Source organism: Passer montanus, unplaced genomic scaffold (assembly GCF_014805655.1).
Source record: "Passer montanus isolate IOZ18808 unplaced genomic scaffold, ASM1480565v1 scaffold74, whole genome shotgun sequence".
In the NCBI taxonomy this organism is placed as follows: Eukaryota; Metazoa; Chordata; class Aves; order Passeriformes; family Passeridae; genus Passer; species Passer montanus.
Window position 1 is genome coordinate 2,101,776 of NW_024372592.1, and position 20,204 is coordinate 2,121,979.

General features: G+C 40.5%; 1 protein-coding gene across 8 annotated transcripts in view; it reads left to right on the forward strand.

Moving 5' to 3' along the window:
• The window catches only part of CELF2 (CUGBP Elav-like family member 2), a 547,089-nt gene that overhangs the window by 324,169 nt on the left and 202,716 nt on the right, over positions 1-20,204 (forward strand). Inside the window, exon 1 of one of the 8 annotated variants that reach the window (XM_039730887.1) lies at positions 11,788-11,835. The exons of the other annotated variants lie outside the window; for them this stretch is intronic. The gene's annotated coding sequence lies outside the window, so the exon portion shown is untranslated. Of the gene's footprint in view, positions 1-11,787; positions 11,836-20,204 lie in introns of those variants that run through there. 8 annotated transcript variants of the gene reach the window in all.

Below are 20,204 nucleotides of genomic sequence, written 5' to 3' on the forward strand. Positions count from 1 at the left end.
ATTTTATATATGTTACATCTATAATATATTATATAAATACATTTAAATATATTTATATTTTATATCATATTTAAAATATTATGGTTCATCATAAATGCAATTTCAAGAGTACCATTCAAACCCCCCACATAAAAAGGGAGGTTTTTAACAGTTTCTCCTCCTGACCTTTGTGTCTTAGTTACACACTCAGGAAAGTCTGTCCCTCCTTTGAAACTTCATGTAGCAAACTGCATGAGAGAGCAGTTTTTTTGGCTTTTGGGGTCAAAATTCTATGAGCATGGCTATTTTCAAAGCTAGAAAGCAAAGGGTTAAAAGGAGTCTTTGTATTTCTCTATTCCCAAATGGCCATTTAAATTGAAACATAATTTTATGAACATTACGTCTGAATGCCATTTCTTTTTACAGGATCCCTTACCTCTGGGACACTGGCTTGGATCAGGATTTTTTTTTTTTCTTGCAACAGCTGTTCAGAGCATGAAATAAGCCAGTGGATGTGGTCCAGTTTATAGTGGGAAAGTGTCCATGTCCAAACCACCATCTCAATTGGCACTGAGTGTCATCCTTGTCTCAGCAAAATGGCCAGAAATTGAATGAGCATGAATAATGAACCCTTTGCAATTGTCCAGGTCAGGTTGACAGCAATTTTGCCTCTGTCTATTGATAAACTTGGCAAAGGTGCTGCATTTCCAGGCACACAGAGGCCTTTCTTAATGGTTAATTCTCCAAAATAAAATGCACCAAGTTTGAAGCTGCTGTCATTCCTATTGCTGATGAATACATTGATGGAGTTTTCAGAACATTTTAATACAGGGAAAAACTTCTTGCCCTGAACAGTTTTCATTTTAAAATCACAACCACAGGAACAGTAAAAGGTTGCTTCATGTTGCAGTAATCCAGAGGATGAGATTTAAATAGCATAGACTGTCACATGACCTAAATTTTCAAATTTGGGTGTCTAAAGTTAGACACTGAAAATCAGGACAATTATTTTAGTCTTCCTCCCCATTTTTGCAAGCACAGAAATACATTGTTAAATCTCATATTCATTTTCCATGGAAGTAGTGATGGTTTAGTTTTAACTTAGTGCTTTTTCTCTGAGGAGCCCTGAGCAGCTTTATGAAGTGTGTCAATGTCTTGGTAAAGAAAATTTGATATTGAAGCCCAGAAAAGTTGAATCTGTGCTCTCATCTTAATATAAAACTGTCCTTTCGAAGCAGCCTGGAGCCTTTGGAGGTATTTCCAAGGAGGATTTTATTTCTTGGCATCCTCCATAATCACTGGAGAATGAGAGGCTCCAGTTCTGAAATGTCTTATTGGAGCCAAATGTTGCTCTGCATTCCACTGAGGAGCTTTTTGTCTGGTGTCTGTAGAGGGAACCCAGATCCTATCCCTAAAAGTATCTTTGTGAGCACCTTTTTTTGTGGGATTAATGCAGTATAAAAAGATGACAATTCTTCCATAGTTGCCACAAGGAGGGCATTTGTCCCTTCAGGTCCCACTGTTTCTTATCCTAGAGACATTGATTGATCAAAATGCCTGAGTGGGGCTGATAAATCTTGGATTTGTCAAATATTTACTCAGGCCTTTTCCTTTGAAGGGCCTGGTGGGACACCTGTGTGTTGCACAGAAATGAGACCAGATTTTTGTGTCAGGTTTGTCTTTATGTAATCCATCTTGATTGGAGTCAAGTTAGGTGAAGAATGTGGTGTTAATTGGCTGGTCCCATTTGACCCATTTGTCTGGGCTGAGCCCTAGAGCCAACTAGAAAGCAGAAGTCTCAAGAAGAGCAAAAGAAGCATCCCAAATGCAGGCTTGTCTCAGAAGCTCTTTGTCAAATGCTGACAGTGATGATGGAGACTTAGGGTTTATGTGGTTTGGGAACTTGTGGTGAAAATATTCTCATTGCAAAATGTCTGTGTTATCCATTTAGTTTTGTAGAAGTCCACCAGCTTTCTGTCAAGGAACTATCCTTTCCTCAGGGGTGGAAGCAGGTGAAAGATGGATCTAGGTGAGGTAGCAAGTTACCAGGTGGGCCACTGTCTGGACTGGCCTGATTTGAGTGAGAAACTTGAACCTTGGTGTCTCCATGTCAACCAAGTCACCTGCTTACCAAACTGTTAGGTGTTTTCCTGTGTAGTGCTGAAAAGAGTAGAGCCTCTCCATCCCTCTGTCTCAAAGCCAATGAGCTCAGGACTCACAAGGACAGTGCAAGACAAATCTTCAGAATTAAATCTTCCCTGGCATGTAGAGATCATATATCTTGTCCCATCACTGGTCCCCTATCCCAAAACTTTCTGTCTTAGAACATCAAATTCATCATACCTTTTCTAAATATAAAGTAAAATTGTTCTTTTAAAGGAAGGCTACACATTCAGTTCTGCATTTCTTCCTTTTGTTCAGTAGATTTGTTTCTCATTTCAGACTCATTTGAGACCTGAGACTGTGCAAGATCTTTAGAAAAAAGACCATTTCTTTGTACTGTGTTTATACAAAACCTAATTTTGGGGACCCTGACCCATGAAAGGTCTGAATAGCTCCTACAACTCAAATAATAATTTGGGAGATACAGGCTTAACCTCTGCAAAACCAAATGCATTTGCTGGTTGTTGTAGGGTGAAAAGGGAAAAAAAAGAAGTGTGCATAAAGAAAATGGCATCTGGTAGGCTGCAGGAAAATGGACCAGTCTATTAGGAATTAGTGCTATCAGGCCTCTAAGTTTCTTTCCTCAAAATTACTGCAGTCAAAAAAAACCCAAAAAAACACTTCACATTTGTGCTTAATTTCACCTCTGTTTATTCTCCTCTCCTGTTCCCTGAAGAATGTAGATGAGGTTTAAGTTAGTCTTAATAGTAATAGGTTTGGAATCTAGCACACTTTCACAAAATTAACTTTGCTTCTGTTGATCTGGGAATTAAAATGCTTCATTAATTTAGCAAGTCCTGGTTTGACAGCCAAATAATGCATTTTGTGAGTTGTACTTTTAAGTCTAAAATTCTTATCTGCAGCCCTCCTTGGATGTCTCTGACATTCAGGGCAGCGTGCAGATCGACGTGGCCTGGAAAGGAGGGAAATGTGCCTGAATATATATATGTACAAGTGCTCTAATACAGTTTATGTGAATATGTTGTGTCCAAGCTTGTATTTAAGCACACTGGGTAACTATTAAGAAACCAGTTTCTTCCCTCCTTTACAACATACACTTGTGGGTTTGTTGTTTTTTTTCTTTTTCCTTTGTTGTTTTTTTTTTTTCTTTCCTTATTTACCAGTGCAGCTCTACACAAGCATCAATGGTTTTGGTAAAGGGGAAGAGGCTGGGAAGCATGATGGATTTCTGTGCTGTACACTGGGGCTAGGGGATGTGAGCAAAAAACCTCAAACATATCTCTGTTGGAAGAAGAAATTTGTTATCTCTCTTCTTCACACCAGACAGCATGTGGTACTGACTCCTGAGAAACTGAGGAGATGCTGATATTACCAAGTTCTCAACTGTACAAATCTATAATAGTGTTCCCATGTTTGCTGTTCCAGTCATTCTGCAAATGCTCTTTATCTTGTAGCTGTTTTCCTCAAAAAAATCCATGAATTACGTGAACCATGCTATGATCATGTATCAGGCTTGCAGACTGTGCTATTGCACAATACATACCTGCAGAGGACTTGTATGGTGTCTTCAGAGTTTTCCCTGAGACAAAAAATTAATCTCTTTTTCACATCTCTTATAAGCATTCCCCCAAATCTCTTTTATTTGATTGTGGCTTGTCTCAAGGCTCACTCTGGTCTGGGCTGTAAGGCTGTGCATGGGCACAACCCAAGCAAATGTGTACAGAACACAACCATGAAAGACTTGAGGATTCTCAAGGCTCGTAAAACTAACTGCAAACCACTACAATATAAAACAAATTGAAACAGTTTCATTTTATTGGTGTCTAAAAATGCTTATTCCCTTTTAGCGTCACCTCAGAGTGGTGCAGACCAGCAGTTTCACAAGGACATAATATAAAGGCAGGTACAGGTTCCCCAGCATGAGGCATCACTGGATTCCAGGTTATAAAGGCAAAGGAGTTTAGGCAGACCAGTAATCCTGCTGGGTGACCACCCATCACAGAGTTATCAAGATGGTGCTTAATTTGAACTTTGTCTCTTTGCAGCTCTGTGATTTGCACCTCAGAATCACAGAATATGCTGAGTTGGAAGAGGCCCTTAAGGAATATTGAGTCCAACTCCTGTCCCTTCACAGGACACCCCAAGAGTCACATCCTGTGCCTGAAAACACTGTCCAAACACTTCTTGAACTCTGTCAGGCTTGGTGCTGTGACCACTGCCCTGGGGAGCCTCTTCCAGGTGCCCAAATACCCTCTGGGTGAAGAAACTTTTCCTCATATCCAGCCCAAACCACCCCTGACACAACTTTAGGCCATTCCCTTGGGGAGTGTCATTGGTGACCTCAGAGAAGAGATCACTGCTGGTATGCACAGAAATGTCATGCAAAGACAATCAACTGTAATTTTCTGTTTGTGTGCCCTGCTGCAAAAGCAGGAATTTTTTACCCATGCTAGATGAATAAAATTTTTAAATTTTCTTTTTTCTGCTCTAATTACCATAAGTCAAGATGAGTCTGTAGATTCTGTAGCCCAGGCTAATTGTGTTTTGCTTGTGAAGGTCTGTGGAGTGAAAGGCAAGGTGACATAGCAGCATGGCACTCTCTTTTCCCCCCATGCACTGCTTTATAACCTCAGTTATTTCAGAGGTAACTCCTCTTTGCTGTGGTTCATATCAAAACTTAATATTTCTGTCAGTTTTTTGGGAGGGGTGAGGGAAGAGTTAATTTTGCTCTTCTGTTGTCTAGGAAACAGTGGTTGTACTTACTTCCCTTTTGAAAATAGATAGTGAATTCCACATTCAGGGAGCAATGAATAAGATAAAAAGCCACAAGATTAGAAGCTTGAATTAGACACCGTTTGAGAGAGCAAAGATAAGTTCGTGTGAGCTGGAAACTTTTTGGTTGCACTGGAGTGGAGTGGGGAGAAGATCTGCTTTTAAAGAAGGTGCTCAGGGCTTTTAGGCCGTGGGCTATTGGCACTGATTCAGCAAAGTGTTTAACTAAGTGCCTAATTTTAATGATGTAGGGCCCCACTGAGTCCAGGGCTGAGGATGTGGTCCGGTTTGTGCATTAAGCACTTTGCCTCCTACCACTTGGAGAATTCAACCCTGTGCACATCGTGCTGAAAATTAAGAGAAAGAGAGACACCAGCAATTGCAATCTGGGCTCCTGTGCTGAAAACAAGCCATCCATCCAATTTAGGGCTGTAAATACTAAAATTGGAGATGGGGTTAATGATTCAGAACAACAGAACAGGGAACAGGATTTAAAAAAAAAAGCCTTGACGGTTGTCACAATGGGCAGCAAATGACAAGTGCATTTCAGTGCAAGTTTAAGACGATTATACTTGGAAGATGGAGCTAAAATATAAAGCGAGGGCTGTATGCAATACTGCACGTTCAACTGGAAATGTAGGTTATGTACTTGGTATTAATTCATGTCCCAGTGAACAGGAAAAAAAAAATCTTTCTTTGATTCAGATGGGACTTGAGCTGTAGATTTTTCTGACTAAGAAGCTCTGGATAATTCTTTTCTTATGTATTATTAATAGTTCTATTACAATAAATCTTAGGTGTTCAGAATGATCCACCAGAGGTGTTTCTCGCCCCGTTCTTAATCCGTTGTTCCCAGCTGAAGTCTAGGGTGCACCTGGGTAGGTGAATCTGGGCTTGGAAAACTGGCACACGGGTGCATATAAAGAGACACACAATTTTCAGGACTAATTTCTTACAAGCAGTTCAGCAGATGTGTTTTCAGGAGGGATTTTAGTGTAGTCAAGGAGGTGCTGCCCTCCAAAAGGAACTGTTTGAAGAATTGCAGAGTCCTGGGGAAGAGCTACTAAAACAAATGAGCACGAAGGGGGAGGGAGTGATGAAAAAGGAACATGTTGGGAGTGGTGAAGCAGAAAGATCCTGGCAGGGAGTGAAGAACAGGTTTTCTGGATGTGTTTAAAGGTGTAAAAAAGGGCAGCTTCAGAGACAGTAATGCAGATAGTAAATCTCCTCCCAGGATTTGTGATTACTACATTGTGATTTAAAAAATCCCAACAAAATATAAAACCACTCAAAACCAATACAGGACCAAAAAAAAAAACCCAAGGAAAAAAAAAACAAAAACAAAAGTCACATGGAAAATCCTCCTGTCTTGTGTGTTAGTGATCACAAGCAGTCCCTTGTGAATGTGGTCGGCATTGCTATACAAATATGCATGCCATGCTTCTGAGCAGCAAATTCCAGCCCCCTTTGAGGGGAGCTTTGTGAGAGGTTTTGGAAATAAATATAAATGCATAACCTAAAACCGAGAAAGAATATGGAAAATGGAAAACGCTCGGGAGGATTTGTGATGACTTTGCAGACTGGAAGTAGGATGCAAACTCCCAGGTTGGAAAATGTTTCCGAAATGGCAGTCAATTAAAATAATATGTGATAGAGGGTTGACAGTTTGGGTGTTTTCAAATGATCCAGCTGTAGCATGGAGTGCAGTGGGTAAGGTGCTTAGCTGGATGTTCTCCTATGGCAGTCGTTAGTCACCTTTTCCCTTCCCATAGAGCAGAGAGAGCCCTAATGACAGTGGATATAATGATGCCTTCAGGGATGCTTAAGGAGCAACACGGCTCCTGTAGCAAGGTGCAGCCTGGTTCCCTCAGTCTCAGCCTGCTGTGTGGAGGAGCCAGGACATGCCTCGAAGGGGTTGTCAGCCCCCCCTCATCACTCCAGAGCTGTTGGACAATTAGCAGCTGCTTCCTGCACAAGAGCAGGAGTGGAAAGGGAGCTCCAACTCCGCCACCTCACACAGGGCTGGAAGTCATTGGGCCTTTGCTGTAAAGAGATGAGAAATGTGAGTTACTGCTCAGCGTGGCCTGTGCACTTCCCCATAAAGGGTTACCTGGCAAGGACTCTGTGAGAGGCACCTGATGCACTTTGCCAGTGCTGCTCTTGCCTCATCTCTCTGACATCAACTGTCCTGAGCTGCTGCAGCCTTATGTAACTACCCCTGCTCCCCTAGCAGCCTTTTTGGGGGGAAAAGGTGCTGATTCACCCTGCACACAGGTGCTGCAGCACGGTTTTGGTTGCAGCTCTCGAGTCAGGCAGCACCTCTCTGGAGCAGAGCGAGGGACAAGTAAAGAGAAAGGAAAAAGTTGGAGCTGGAGGAAGGTCACACTGCAGTACTCGTGTTTCTACCTCTCCCCTAGAGATGCTTGCAAGGAAAAGACAAACCTGATGGATGGTTGTACTTTCAAGAGAATGCAATGCAAAGCAGGTGGTTCCTGGCACTTAATAGACCTGGGGTTGTGTCTGTGCTGCTTTCAGAGGTTCACCTTCAGCAGGCTTTAATCCTGGCTGCCACGGGTTGTGCTGACAAAAGACACAATGGCAGAGGCTGTGGAGTGAGCCACTCAAGTTCCAGGCTCCAACAGAGCTGTGCCTACTGCAGAATACCAGCACTGATGTGTTTTTTCTGCCCCAGGTGATATTGGGGTGATAATTAGCAGAACTCCATCTTGCCCAGCTGCAACACCACCTCCCCATAGTGTTGTAGGTATTCACCCATGCTGTGCTTAGTTGTGCTACAGAGGTGGTTTCCTACTTATGGATCCCTGTATCACAGTGGCTCATGGACATGTAGGGCTTAAAACAGGAATTACTGGCCCTGGCTCAAGCAGCCAACTCAGAAATCTGAGTCTGTAATCTTGGGTTCCTCTGTGCCCCTTGGTCGGGGAGAAAGGGCATCCCAGAGCTGGATATTCATGTCTTCCTGAGCCACTGGTGTACAGCAGACGGAAAAATGACCTTGGAGGGCCAGTTTCTGTCCCTGATTAGAGAAGGAGCCAACCAGGTGACTTACACAGCCTCAGGCATCTGAGATGGGGCAAGATGACAATGTGGAAAGACCTAGGGATGTGGGTAGAAACCAAGAAGGGGAGGCATTTAAAAAATGTGCTGTTTTAATGAATATTTTCAAAGCAAAACAAAATTGAAGTCCCAGAGTAAGACAGTCTACAAAAATGCCAGACTTCAAAAGCCAAAAAGGGGGATATACATGGATTTCAGTGTGCAGAATGCACAAAATACAAAAATATATTTTTGAAGACTTTTAAAATTCAGAAATCAGAGTCAGGAAGAAAAGAAAAGGTGAGATGAGAAGGAATGAAGAAGGGTTTCGGGGTTTTCTTTGTTGTTGTAGTTTTGGTTTTTTCACTGTTCATCAAAGCTTCCTTCAGGACCTCTTCATCAGCCAGCTCTAAGGACCTGTCCCAAGAAGTGCCTCCTCTAGCAGGGATTAGCTGTTTGTTGTGAACATGCTAATTTCTGATCATAGTTCTGAGAGTGCGTTTTCTTTCCTTGCTGATAGAAACCATATTAGCTAATAAAAATAATTAAATTTGTACTCTCTAGATGTAATTGGTGATTATGCCCTCTAGGTGGAAAAAATGCTTTCAGATGAGCAGAAGCTTATATTCTCCATTCAGATTACTAAAATTCCTTAATTTCCACAGAGGTGGACTGCAGTATCCCCCCAAGCCTGCACAGAAAGGGCATTAGCAGCCATTTCCTAAAGTAATTTATAGTACTGGTCACTGTATTATGCCAACTCTAACAAACTCTCTCCTCCTTTACTGCTAGCATGGCTGTAATTCCAGTTACTCTATTGGGAATTTGGCTCTTGGAAAGCTAAGTGATTTATAAATTTTTAAGAGGTGATGCATACAGCTAATCTAAAGGAAAATGGGCTCTTGCAGCCTGTGCACCTGCTGTCTGGGAGGGGAGAGGATTTCTCACAGAATGCTTCTGCTAAAATGGGAGAACTCTGATCATCTTTAGGGTAGATTGTTTTAACAGATTGATGAAAGGCCATTGCTCTTGGAGCCTAAAGCCTTCAGTTTACCCAGAAATGGTTAAAGCACAGATACCTATTTTTGCAGCAGTGAATCATCATATGAACTTCCCGGCTGCTGGCTATTTTGTGTGAGGGAGCAGTTTTTTATGAAACTGTGGTGGCCTTTATTTAGGTCACACTTGGGTCCCTTCTCCTTGCATCCCTCCTCAACACGCTTTCATGAGAAACAAACTCTTTCTAGGAAACACTTTGTTAACAGCCTCCTTCCTTCCAGCTGGGACTTCTGAGCCCTGGAGAAGTGTGGCGCAGAAGGGATGCAAGGCAGACAGCAAGGGAAGACCCCCTCCATGGTGAATTGATACCACAGTAACTTGGTATTTGATTTCTGGATGAATGCAGTTACTTGTGCTGGTCTGGAATTGCCTCTGAAGGACTTCTGTATGGATACCCATGGCAAACATACACTTCAAAACATGTATTAAAAGAGTTTTATACTAATCCATTTAGCCTTGGTCCTTGACAGTGTCCAGGTCAAAAGTTATGTGGTGTTCCCACTCCTCTGACACGGATGGCACCTGAAGCTGTAGAGAGATGGGGGAGAAGCTGCTCTCTGCCCTGCTTCAGTTGTTAGTGTGTCATCGTTGCTAGAGAAACACAAAACCTTGGACTGGGATTCTGGCAGAATAAAAGCCTTTCAATTCATATATGATCACATTTAAAGGAGGGGGAAGGAGGGACCTTGTAAAAACCCTGTTCATCCACTAGAGAGCATATAGGCAGTGCTTCTCCTTGGAGAAAATAAAAATGTCAAGCTCTTATTATGCACAATAATGCAATGCAGTTTAAATGTTTACTGCTGTTCTACCCACTGCAGTTACATATGGAGAAAAGACTATGTGAAAACTGGAAGAAGGCTTTGCAAATATATAACTTTTCATGTTCAAAAGCCTCTTATCTCCTTGTTAGCGTTTAATATCTTCTTGTTCTTAAAGAGCGTTCCTATTCTCCCCATGGAAATATTAAATTATTTACAAAGTTCCTGAGAAATACAGGGGTGGGCTTGAGGAGGTGCAGAGCCGATCTCTGCAAGGGCATTTTATGGCTTTTAGAGGATTCCAGTGTTTCATTTCTGGCTGATGTGGTTTGGAAGAAGCTTTTGCAAACAAACTGATGTGAAGCTGCTCATTCTGCAGATGATCAATGCAAGAAGCTGGCGCTGAGAAGGTGATATCCTTTGAAGTCTAATGATATTAATGTTGACTCTTAAATATTTCATAGCTGTTACTCTTTTGTAGTGATTTTAGTGCTTGAGTTAAGGAGCACAATTTTTTTTCCTTATCTAATTTCCATTTTTCCCCTCTAAACTGCCTCACTTTGTGTGTATACAATACACATATGTAACTTCAGATTCAAACCATAGGGATCTGCGTGCATTAAATGGATAGTGGTACAACCCACTAATTAATTAAACCTTTTTCCCCCTCCATGGGTGTAAAATTTACTTTTCCAAAGGCTGTTTGTTAATGCAGTGCATGTTAGAGGCAGTTTTTTCTGTGGAATATGTTGCTGACTTTCTCTGTTGCCCTAGTTAACCTTATTCCGTCCATCTGTAGGTTACAGATGATTCCACTTGCACTTGTAACCTGCTGTGAGAGCTAGGCATGAAAAATAGTATAGAAACCTCAGGTAACTCCTCGGATACAAATCTTTTCCTCTGGATTTTTTTATGCTTGCTTTATTTTGTGGGAGGTAAAATCCTTTGTAATGAATTTGCTACATTCGTAAAAAGCAATATGGGTTTGTTGTACATTCATTATGTGGCCTTTCCTGGTATTTTTTTACTTTTTGTGTGCCACGATTCTGACTTAGCCAGTGGCAAAATATTTGTGTAGTACTCGGATGCTGGATGGATTTCCTCTGACACCAGTGGACAATCTGGTCAGGATTTTATTTGCCATCAGCATCAAGCAAAACTTCCTTTTTGTTGCCTTTTGCAAGTGATCAATGGATCCACTTAGATTATAACCTGGAGTTAGGAGTAGAATTACATGTTAATATCTCTCATTGCAATAAAACAACTGTTAGAATCCATTACTTTTCTGGGGAAAATAATGGGATTTATTTAATTTTAACTGCCTCAGTAGTGTACTGGTGCATATATAAATGCTGATGAATGAAATCAAGCAATTAGAATTAGAAATTAATAACACAAGGCATCTAGTCTTTTCAGTGAGTTTGCATTTTGATTCTGATTGATTTTTCTAATATTTGCTAAGTGCATATGTATCCACAAAGGCTTGTGCATCCATATGCTGTATTTTTAAAAAGCTGGCATGTTGACTTCTGGGAGCTAGATCTGTTATTTGACAGCATATTATGATTTAATTTCTGTTATCTGAAAAACTGCACCATTAAAATAGCTGATGCAGAATTTAAGTATATCTGTTCATTGTTCTCTTTTTCAAGGTTTTTGGAAACTGCACTTGCTGCCTAACAGTGTAAAGTTGGTTTACATTTCAGGCAGGGTGATTTTTTCTCTTTGAATGACAGCAAGTATTTGTGTGCATGTATGCAAGTGTGGCATGAAAATACGAAGATAGCTGCCTTACATTTCTGCTTTTGCTTTTTAATTGATATTTGGATGATATAAAGTAAGCAACTGCCATATGACAATAAAGTGGACCAACTTTCCCAGCTGGATGTCATATTTGACGAAGTATGTAACCAGAGAAACTGTGAATTATGTAAAGTGCTAAATAGGATTGTGGGTGTAACTTATTACCCTGTGGGCTGGAAGATACTGCTTGTTATTTACTTGCACTTTCTGAAGCAACATTATCCTGGGTGTTTCTCAGAAGTGCTAAACTTCGTTATTGGGAAAAAAAAAAATTAGAGAAGTGAGTGTCTTACTTCTGGTTTCCTATGGGGAAGGAGTGGGAGGTTTTGGAAGGCTGGCTGTGAGTAGTATAGAGTATGATTTCTTGAGTTCTTGTCTGCCATGCCTTGAATGTGTCTGCTCTGCTGCCACCAGGTAGGGACCAGGGTGAGCCAGATTTCCTGATAGCTCCTGACGGAGACAGATGCTGCTGTCTGGGTCCACTGAGATAAGAGTTTCTTGGGCCTCTTTGGGGGGGTGGCTTTGTTTTATATTCTGTGTTTACCTCAACAAGGAATATTTTATCTATTTGTTGACTGTGTCCCTTTGTGGCTCTGTGCTTGGATTTTTTGTTTTCGTGTTTTGTTTTGGTTTTTTTCAGTTAAACTGAATGACATAATTTATTTTTACATATAGTTCTTGAAAAGCCAGTGCACTAACATCAGGTGCTTGCTTTGCTGCATAAACCTAATGCAGCCTCTCTGAAGTAGACATGTTAAATTTTAACTTCAATATAAAACTTGCTACTTTTTTTTTTCTGCTTTCCACACTGCACCTGCTGTTCTTCCTGAGGATCTCTGGATTTGTTGTTGGGCCGTGTGCAGCCCATTCTTGTTTACCAATTACCACAAGTGTCATGGGTGATCTGTGGAGTCAGCCAAACTTTCTGCAGTAGCATTCAAGTTGTGTTAGGAGGTTGTAACCACATGAGGGTATAGGAATTGGTTTGGCTGTAGGAGGAAGTAGTCTTAAGGAGGACCAGATTTGGTGAAGAGCTTTGCTCTTGTGCTAAAAATTGTTGCTTCATGAGGCATTAGACTGGATTTGTACAAAACCTTGCTGCTCGAGCAGATAACTGGAGGCAGCTGGTTGGTTTATGGGAGGGATGCATATCATGTCCCTCAGTTGTTGGGTGTTTTTGCTAAGATGAGGCAATTCTAGCTGCTGGATCAGGCCCTGAGCTCTTGGTTGTCTCTGCTGTCTCTGACCATGCGAGTGAAAGGACAGTCCAGGGGACCTGCCAGGTTATCCATCTTCTGGCAGAGGCATCTCACCCTGCCTGTCCCTTCATTAACTGGAGGGAACAAAAGTGAGTGATGCTTTAAATAATCAAGTTTTGAAATAAATACTTTCAGCTGCTTTCCATTTTTTATCTCTGCGATTTCAAGTTCTTTTTTTTTCCCTTCATGTTTTTTTGGAAACATGATGGTGCTATGTAATGGGAGAGATGGAAGTTTTCTATTCTGTGTGTGAGTATTGTGCAGGGTGGAGAGGGTCCAGGGAGAGGCAGCAGTGTGGCTGGGACAGGCAGCCTTGCTCTTGCTGAGTCTTTGGTGAATAGCAAACCTTCTCTTTCCTAAAGATTTCTCCAGAGACTTTCTTGCTCTTGCAGCTAGCAAAAGGCACTGTCTTTTTCAAAATCCTGCTGAAGGAACAGGAAAATATCAAGAACTATAAAACACCTACATTATCCCCTCTTACAAAACCTTCCTGACTTCTTGGCAGATAAAGGGAAGACCTAGTACATGCTTCCAGGAAGATTTAGGTTTCAGCTCATGGACATTTTCCTGCATAAAACCTGGTTCAAAGTATGTTGGATCAGCTTACAGAGCAGCTCTGTGGGGTGCAGTACACTGGGAACTGATTTTTTCCCATAATCCAAATGTTTTGGGGGTGAAGAAAGGAGAATGCTGATGTGGTGATGACTCACAAGAGTCTCGTGTTGCTGTGTTCTTCACTTTCACATGTGGAGCTCTGTTCCAGCATGGAGACAGAAAGCACCACGCCACAAGTGCTTGCAACCATGAGCACGTGCCTGCCTTTAAGGTCTGCAGAGCTGTGTGAAAAGGACAAGAGAATGCTACTGTGCTGGTGTGGTGGGAAGGCCTTACAGAACCCCTGCAAAATGACAAATGTGTCAAAATCCCAGGAATCTAATAGCTTGTAAACAGCTCATCCTTCTCCAACTTTCCAGAAGTATTTTATTTTCACATAAATTCCATGTTATACCTATTAATATAGCTATCTCCAATTACAATTCTCTCACACATGAACCTAGTTCTCAGTTTTCTATAGTAGCTTTGAGACAATGTAACAATATATAAAGCATTTGAAAATTCAGAAATTTAAATACTGCTGTTGGAACTTTGGTTCATCTGTCAGAATTCAGGCAGTGGTGTAGCAGTTGTTGCCCAGTAATTCCTATTGCACAATGCAAAACTTACTAAGCTTAGCAAGAAGGTGTTAAAAACATGAGCAAACTGAATTTTCAGTTGGTTTCCTGTTTTTAACATTTAGATTCAAACTACAGAATGAACATAATGCTTCCCATCTGGGTCTCATCAGTTAAAACTTATCTTTTGGTAAATCTAATGATGAGTTTCTGCTTACTAATTTCACTGCAAGATCATAGGCTTAAAAAAATAACAATTGAGACACTCAAGCAAAAAGGAAGTTTGATATGTGCTGTGTGTTTATTTCAACTGCATAAGCACCTTAATGAAAAAAAAAAGAAATGTGATATTTTCCCCTTCTTTATTAACTTGTCAAAAGTTTTGGGCTAAAAACTGGAAAATGTTATTGCCTTCAGTGCACTGTGTTGAAGTTCTGCTTTCAAAAGCTTCAAGTAATTTTTAAAATCAATTTACCAATTTCCAAAATTTTTCCAATCCCAAGTATCCTAGTTCTGTAAAGTTGTGTGAATCTTCTCCTTTTATGTTAGTTGATCATTGTGTCTTATATCTAAGTTGCTAGTTATGGGCAAGAATTACTAATACAATTCTCTACAATCACCATTATTATCTCTGCCCTTCCCAAAATATTTCAGAGCTTTAAAATGCCATCTTTAAAAGATACTGGGGTTTTTTTTTCAGTTTTCATACAGTGAGTAACCAGTGCTCAGACTCGGGCCCTTTTAAAATACGTAGTTCTGCTGGCCATAGTTGGACATTAAATAATCTCATTTTTCACTAGAAATTCTGGGTTTTTTTCTAGAAGTTTTCATGTGATAACTTCAGTTTGAATTTTAAGTCCAAGTGATTTATTTTTTTCCTAAACTTGTTCCTAGCATTTGCTCTGTACCAAAATTCAGCCTTTTCAATTTTTCCAGATTTCTTTCCCTGACTGTGTTCTGCAGCGAGTTCAGCCCCACTTCTCTGTATTAGTTAACCTTTTGCCCTATAAATATTCTGTAATGGAAATTTTTCCTGGTTGGCTCAGGTTTGTGATAGTCAGTGAGCCTGGGCTGATAAGGAAACCCTGCTGCCAGCGTTTCGAGGAAAGCATTAAACCACAGCTGTACTCCTTAGTGCTCCAGTCTTTACCTGCCCCAATCACATACCATTACACTTGATTTATCCAGTGTAACGTGATCCTTATACAAAGCCAAGCATGGTTGTCATAAGACCTTCCATTTTCATGCCTTTCTTATCTCTTTTCCAGCTGCATTTTCCCCCATGCAACAAATAGCTCTGGTGTAAAACTTTCACAGCAAAGGGAGCCAGGAGAGAATTTGTGCAGGTTGAGTTTTGATGGAACTTAGATAAATGTGGACGGTGTTTTTTTTATTTATTTTATTCTATTCACTTTTAGTCTCCTGCTTTCTGATTTCTTTCCATGATATTAATCACCTTGCTTACCTCACTTCCTGGAGTTCTGGAGATATGAGCTGTGAGATGCACCATTCTGTAGCATATACTGTTGTCTGCATGTTTTCCTGCAAGTGCCTTGGGAGCCCAGCTGCAGCCACTTCAGGCTGCCTTCTGGGGGGTGCAGAGGACAATTTTGCATTTCTCTGAAGCTGTGTGTTTAAAAGCTAAATGAACTAAAATAGGCACAATTCTTCCACAGTCAGTCCCACCAGGACACCTTCCTCGTCAGACTTTGACATAAAGCAGCTCTTGGCACTGATCTTTGTGTTGGATGGAGCTCACAATGTGTTTAGCAAAGAAGGCTTCCATTCATGTGTCCCTGCAAATTAAAACTATCAAAGAGCTTAGAGAAACCTAAAACAATTTGCAAAATGGGAAGATGCTGCTAAGTTCAGGTGATAAGAAATTATATCATGCCTTTAGGAGTCTTTGAATTGATGGAGAAATACCAGATTTCTGTGACACAAAGGAACTTTAAAATCTAACCATATATGTTTCTTTGTCTTAGGAACTTTCTTTCATATTTTAATTTTATTTTCTTTGAAGCCACATAGACTGAAAACTTACTTTGCCCATTTTTAGAAGGGAAACCCAAGACTCCTATGCAATATAATTTGTTGTGTCCTTCCAGATTAGATTTTGATTTGTACTGTGTATTTTTGGATGCATCAAAAACATGACTTGCAGTCAAAATATGTGTCCTTGTCAACATTTCAGTAAGCAGAGGTCAAAACAGAACATGAAAATACAACTTACATATTCATAATTGCATAAATTGTCCCAAAAGAAGGTCTATGCTGTCCATTTGCATGCTTAGTTAATAGTTTAGTGGGCACTATGAAGATGTCAGCTGCTTCTTTACTGGTAAATTTTACTTTATTTTGCATAAGCCTACATACTTTTTCAGACAAGAGAATTAGTGATCATGGCATGAGTTCAGTGCCCACAAGAAGGGATGATAGCACTGGATATCTGTTAAAAAGGAAGAAATCTTTGAAATATTCCTTCATCTATGCATCTAAAGTGACTAGAGATTCAAACAGTCCTCAAAACATTGGTGCAACTTTACTGTAAGTCTATAAGCACCTGCCTCCAAAACAAACAAACAAACAAACAAACCCACCAAACTGTGAGAAAAGAGAAAGTATTTGCAAGGTAAAGCAACTATAAACAATTACTGTACTGAAGGTATGGCAGATTTTTAACAGTGTGGATAAAGAAATGGGTCAGGAAAATCATGGGAAGAATAATGTAAACTAATGAAAACTTATGTCATTACTACTTATATTTTTTAGAGGGTTTGGAGGAAAAGCCATTTCATAATAGAATAAAATAATAAAGACAGGTATCAGTGGTAGTCAGGGCCACAGATGCAGCATCTGAAGATAAAGAAACCCAGATGTGATCCAACATTGCTTTGGTCCAAGTATTGGTGGCATCTTCGTCACCAATGACTCAGGAACGTTTGAGGATTTCTGCTCTAATCAGCTCCATGCTGCTCTGAGCACAGTGGTCAAAATTCTCTAATATTCTTAGTCTGACTACAGCAAAGCTAAACCTGCCTTCAGGTGGGATAGTTGGCAGTGGTGAATCAGGCCAACCCCTGAGAAAAGGTGACAGAGTTGCAGGAAAGACAAAATGTCAGGAAAAGAACAAAACCCCCACCTGCTTACTAGTGAAAGCAAAGACTGTGACCTAGTTTCCCTTTTTTCATTAGGATGTGGTTTAGCAAAATTGCCACCATGTGCCTGCAGAGGTGATGAGCCCCAACCACACCCCAGGGCTTCCCAACAGCCGAGCTGTGCAGAGCCCTGCATCATCCACAGCAGATCATCTGCCAGAGCTCGGGGGACCAAAAAAAATCAATCCAAGAGGCAGCAGATAACTCCTGAGAAACACAGTGCCCCTGCCAAAACCCCAAGTGGGGCAAAAGCACTTGTAGGAAGTAAGAGGCAAGTCAAAAGAGGCTGTGGCAGAGCCTGCACAGGTTCACCTACCCTGCGTTCATGCCTCCACCCCTCCCAAACACAGCCACTTGCCAAAGGAAACTGCAGTTTTTATTAATGTCTTGAATTGCAGCCAGGTAATTACCTTCAGGAAATTTTCATGTTGCTGAATGATAATCTATAGAAAGTGAATGAGGAAGACAGGCTGGAGGGGGGAAGCTAAAGTTTTGTAGTATAACACACAACCATCTTGATTTAGAAGCTAGGTATAGGAAGATCTAGGTGAGATCTTCAGGGGAATAGTCTGTGCTGTAAGTGCTAATACTAATCCTGGGAGGATACTTTGGTGGATATACAGAGTGTCTGCATACTGGGCTCAACACATTGAATTTTGATCCTGAACTACCCTAAATTACCATTGAGTATTATCAGCCTATTGTAACAGTGCTGAGTGTCAGAACTTTGCATGTGGCTTTTCAAGAATCCAGAAAACATCTCTGCTGAAGAGGCTGTTTCCTCAAGCTGACTTTCACATTCACTTTTGGTTTTTTTTCACTACTGTTAATTTATTTCCTGCATTCCATTAAAAATGGTATTGACAGGTCAAGGAGCATTAAAATTATTTCATTTGCAAAAAAAAAAAAAAAAGCCAACAACAACCACAGCTGAAAACAGAAGCAAAACCCTGTCTGCCTTTGTTGATTGTGCAATTTACCAAAGATTTACATTTTTAGCATCTGTTGCCCTTCCATTATAGTTTTCATCTTGCATGTAAAATTGATACAGCAGCATAAACAATCACTCAATGACTGGAGAAGGAAAGCTTAATAATAGCTCTGATTATTTTTTTGTCCAAAAGAATAAAAAAAATCCCTTATTTTTTATGATGTCACAAGTGGAGAGTTTGACATTATCACATTAACTGCTAATGTATAAATGCAGCACTAATGTACTAGAATTAAAACTTTGTATAATGACCTTCCCTTGGTTCAGCCATTAAAAATACATTAATACTCTGTCTTGCAAATTGAACCTGATGCAATTTTATTCATCAATTACTAGTTCGTGGGGGTTTTTGTTTGTATGGATATTGGTATTTATCTTCTGGAAAATTATTCTGACTTCGCCTTTTGTAGACTAGAAGTCAACATCTCAGGTGCATTTATATAGCTTTTATTTTATTTGTATTTTATTTAAAATACTAATAGCCAGAACAAGGAAACTTGGGCTGCCTCCTTCTATCTTGTACTAAAGTTGGCCAGCTTTATTCACTGCTGTGTGCTGCAGCATATCCATTTGTAAAATTCGTGTATTACTCATCTCATCTGCAAATTGAGACTTAATTAACAGATGTTTGTACCTACTTTCACATCCTCCTAGGAGTCACACTATGTGAGTGTGAAGCAGTTGTTGCTGGGACATGAGAACATTGGAACAAAGGCTTTTTTGGAGATGGGGAGCAGGTTAAAAAGGGCTACCTGAGGGGTTATTTATTTATTTATTTTTAACATACTTTGGAATCTTTTTTAAAATCCCTGTTTTGAAGCAGGTGGAGACAAGAGAGCAAAAGATACCTCCTGTATAATAAGTAATATAATAAATCCCCCTTCTACAACCTACATGCATCAAGGTTTTAAAGCTCTTAAAAGCAAGCTCTGAGGTAAACAAAAAGACTGCTGGAACAGCAGTGGGCATGTCGAAGCACACTTGAAGATAACAGCTGTCAGGACACAGGAGATGAAAATGCAACCAAGTACACAGGCTGCAGGAAAACTTGGCCTTGAGCATTTTGCTTTCACTTCAGTAGTTTTAACCCTTTGTATTCCAGAAATTATTTTTAAAGTTGGGGGAGCACAAAGGAGGAGAAAATCCTTTGTGAGCCGTTTCTGAAAAATGAAAATACACAAATAACTAGTAAATAGCTGCTGGGTCACTGCTATAAAGTACAGGCAGGGCTGCATTTAGACAGCTTGGCTTTTATCTGATTGTGAGCTCTGTGTTTCCTCATACGGGAACTACCGCCAACCCAATTTTAATCAGTTGCAATTTTGTTTTTGCGTCTAAATTAGCATAGCTTGGATTGAAGAGGAAGTGAAAAGAAATGTCTGTCAAAGCATTTCTGTAAAGCAAGAACTCTTTCACTTTAGTTTCATCATGCATCTCCAGTCTGATGTTCTTCATTTTGCCCAAATATTACCAGGATTACTACTCCAGTGTATTTTATATCAGCTTTCTGCTTGCAAAGCTAAACAAACAGTTCACGAGCCATGCTGGGAAGTCTCCCCAAAGACCTTGCTCTTTAAATCATTTAAGTACAAGCATGACTCAGATTGGCGATGGAGAATGGAAACTTTCAGTTCTGTTGTTGTCTAGAATCCACCTTGATTTGGGAACAACCAAAAATATTCCTTCCTGATGACCGCTCGGGGGCCTCTGCATGGAGACTCGGTGGTATCAGTTACTGCAAGTAAGCAGACACATATTTGGTACATGCCTCAGCAGAGACCAATGTACCTCCCAGCCAAGCTGAGGGACATTAGCGGGACAGAGCTTGATTTGTGACTAAATTCCAACCTGTGACCCAGCAAAGCTCCTTGCTACTGAGCCTGTTGCTCCTGTGCTTTCCACTTGCATTATATCCAGTAAGAACAAAAGTGGCTAAACACAAGTTTCTGCTAGCATCTCTTCCCATGCCTGTTGTCTGAAACAAAGCCTAATTATCACAGCCCCTTCCTTCATATTTTCTTTTGACTTACCCAGTTGTCTGCAGCTTTGATATCTAGAGCATAAATGCC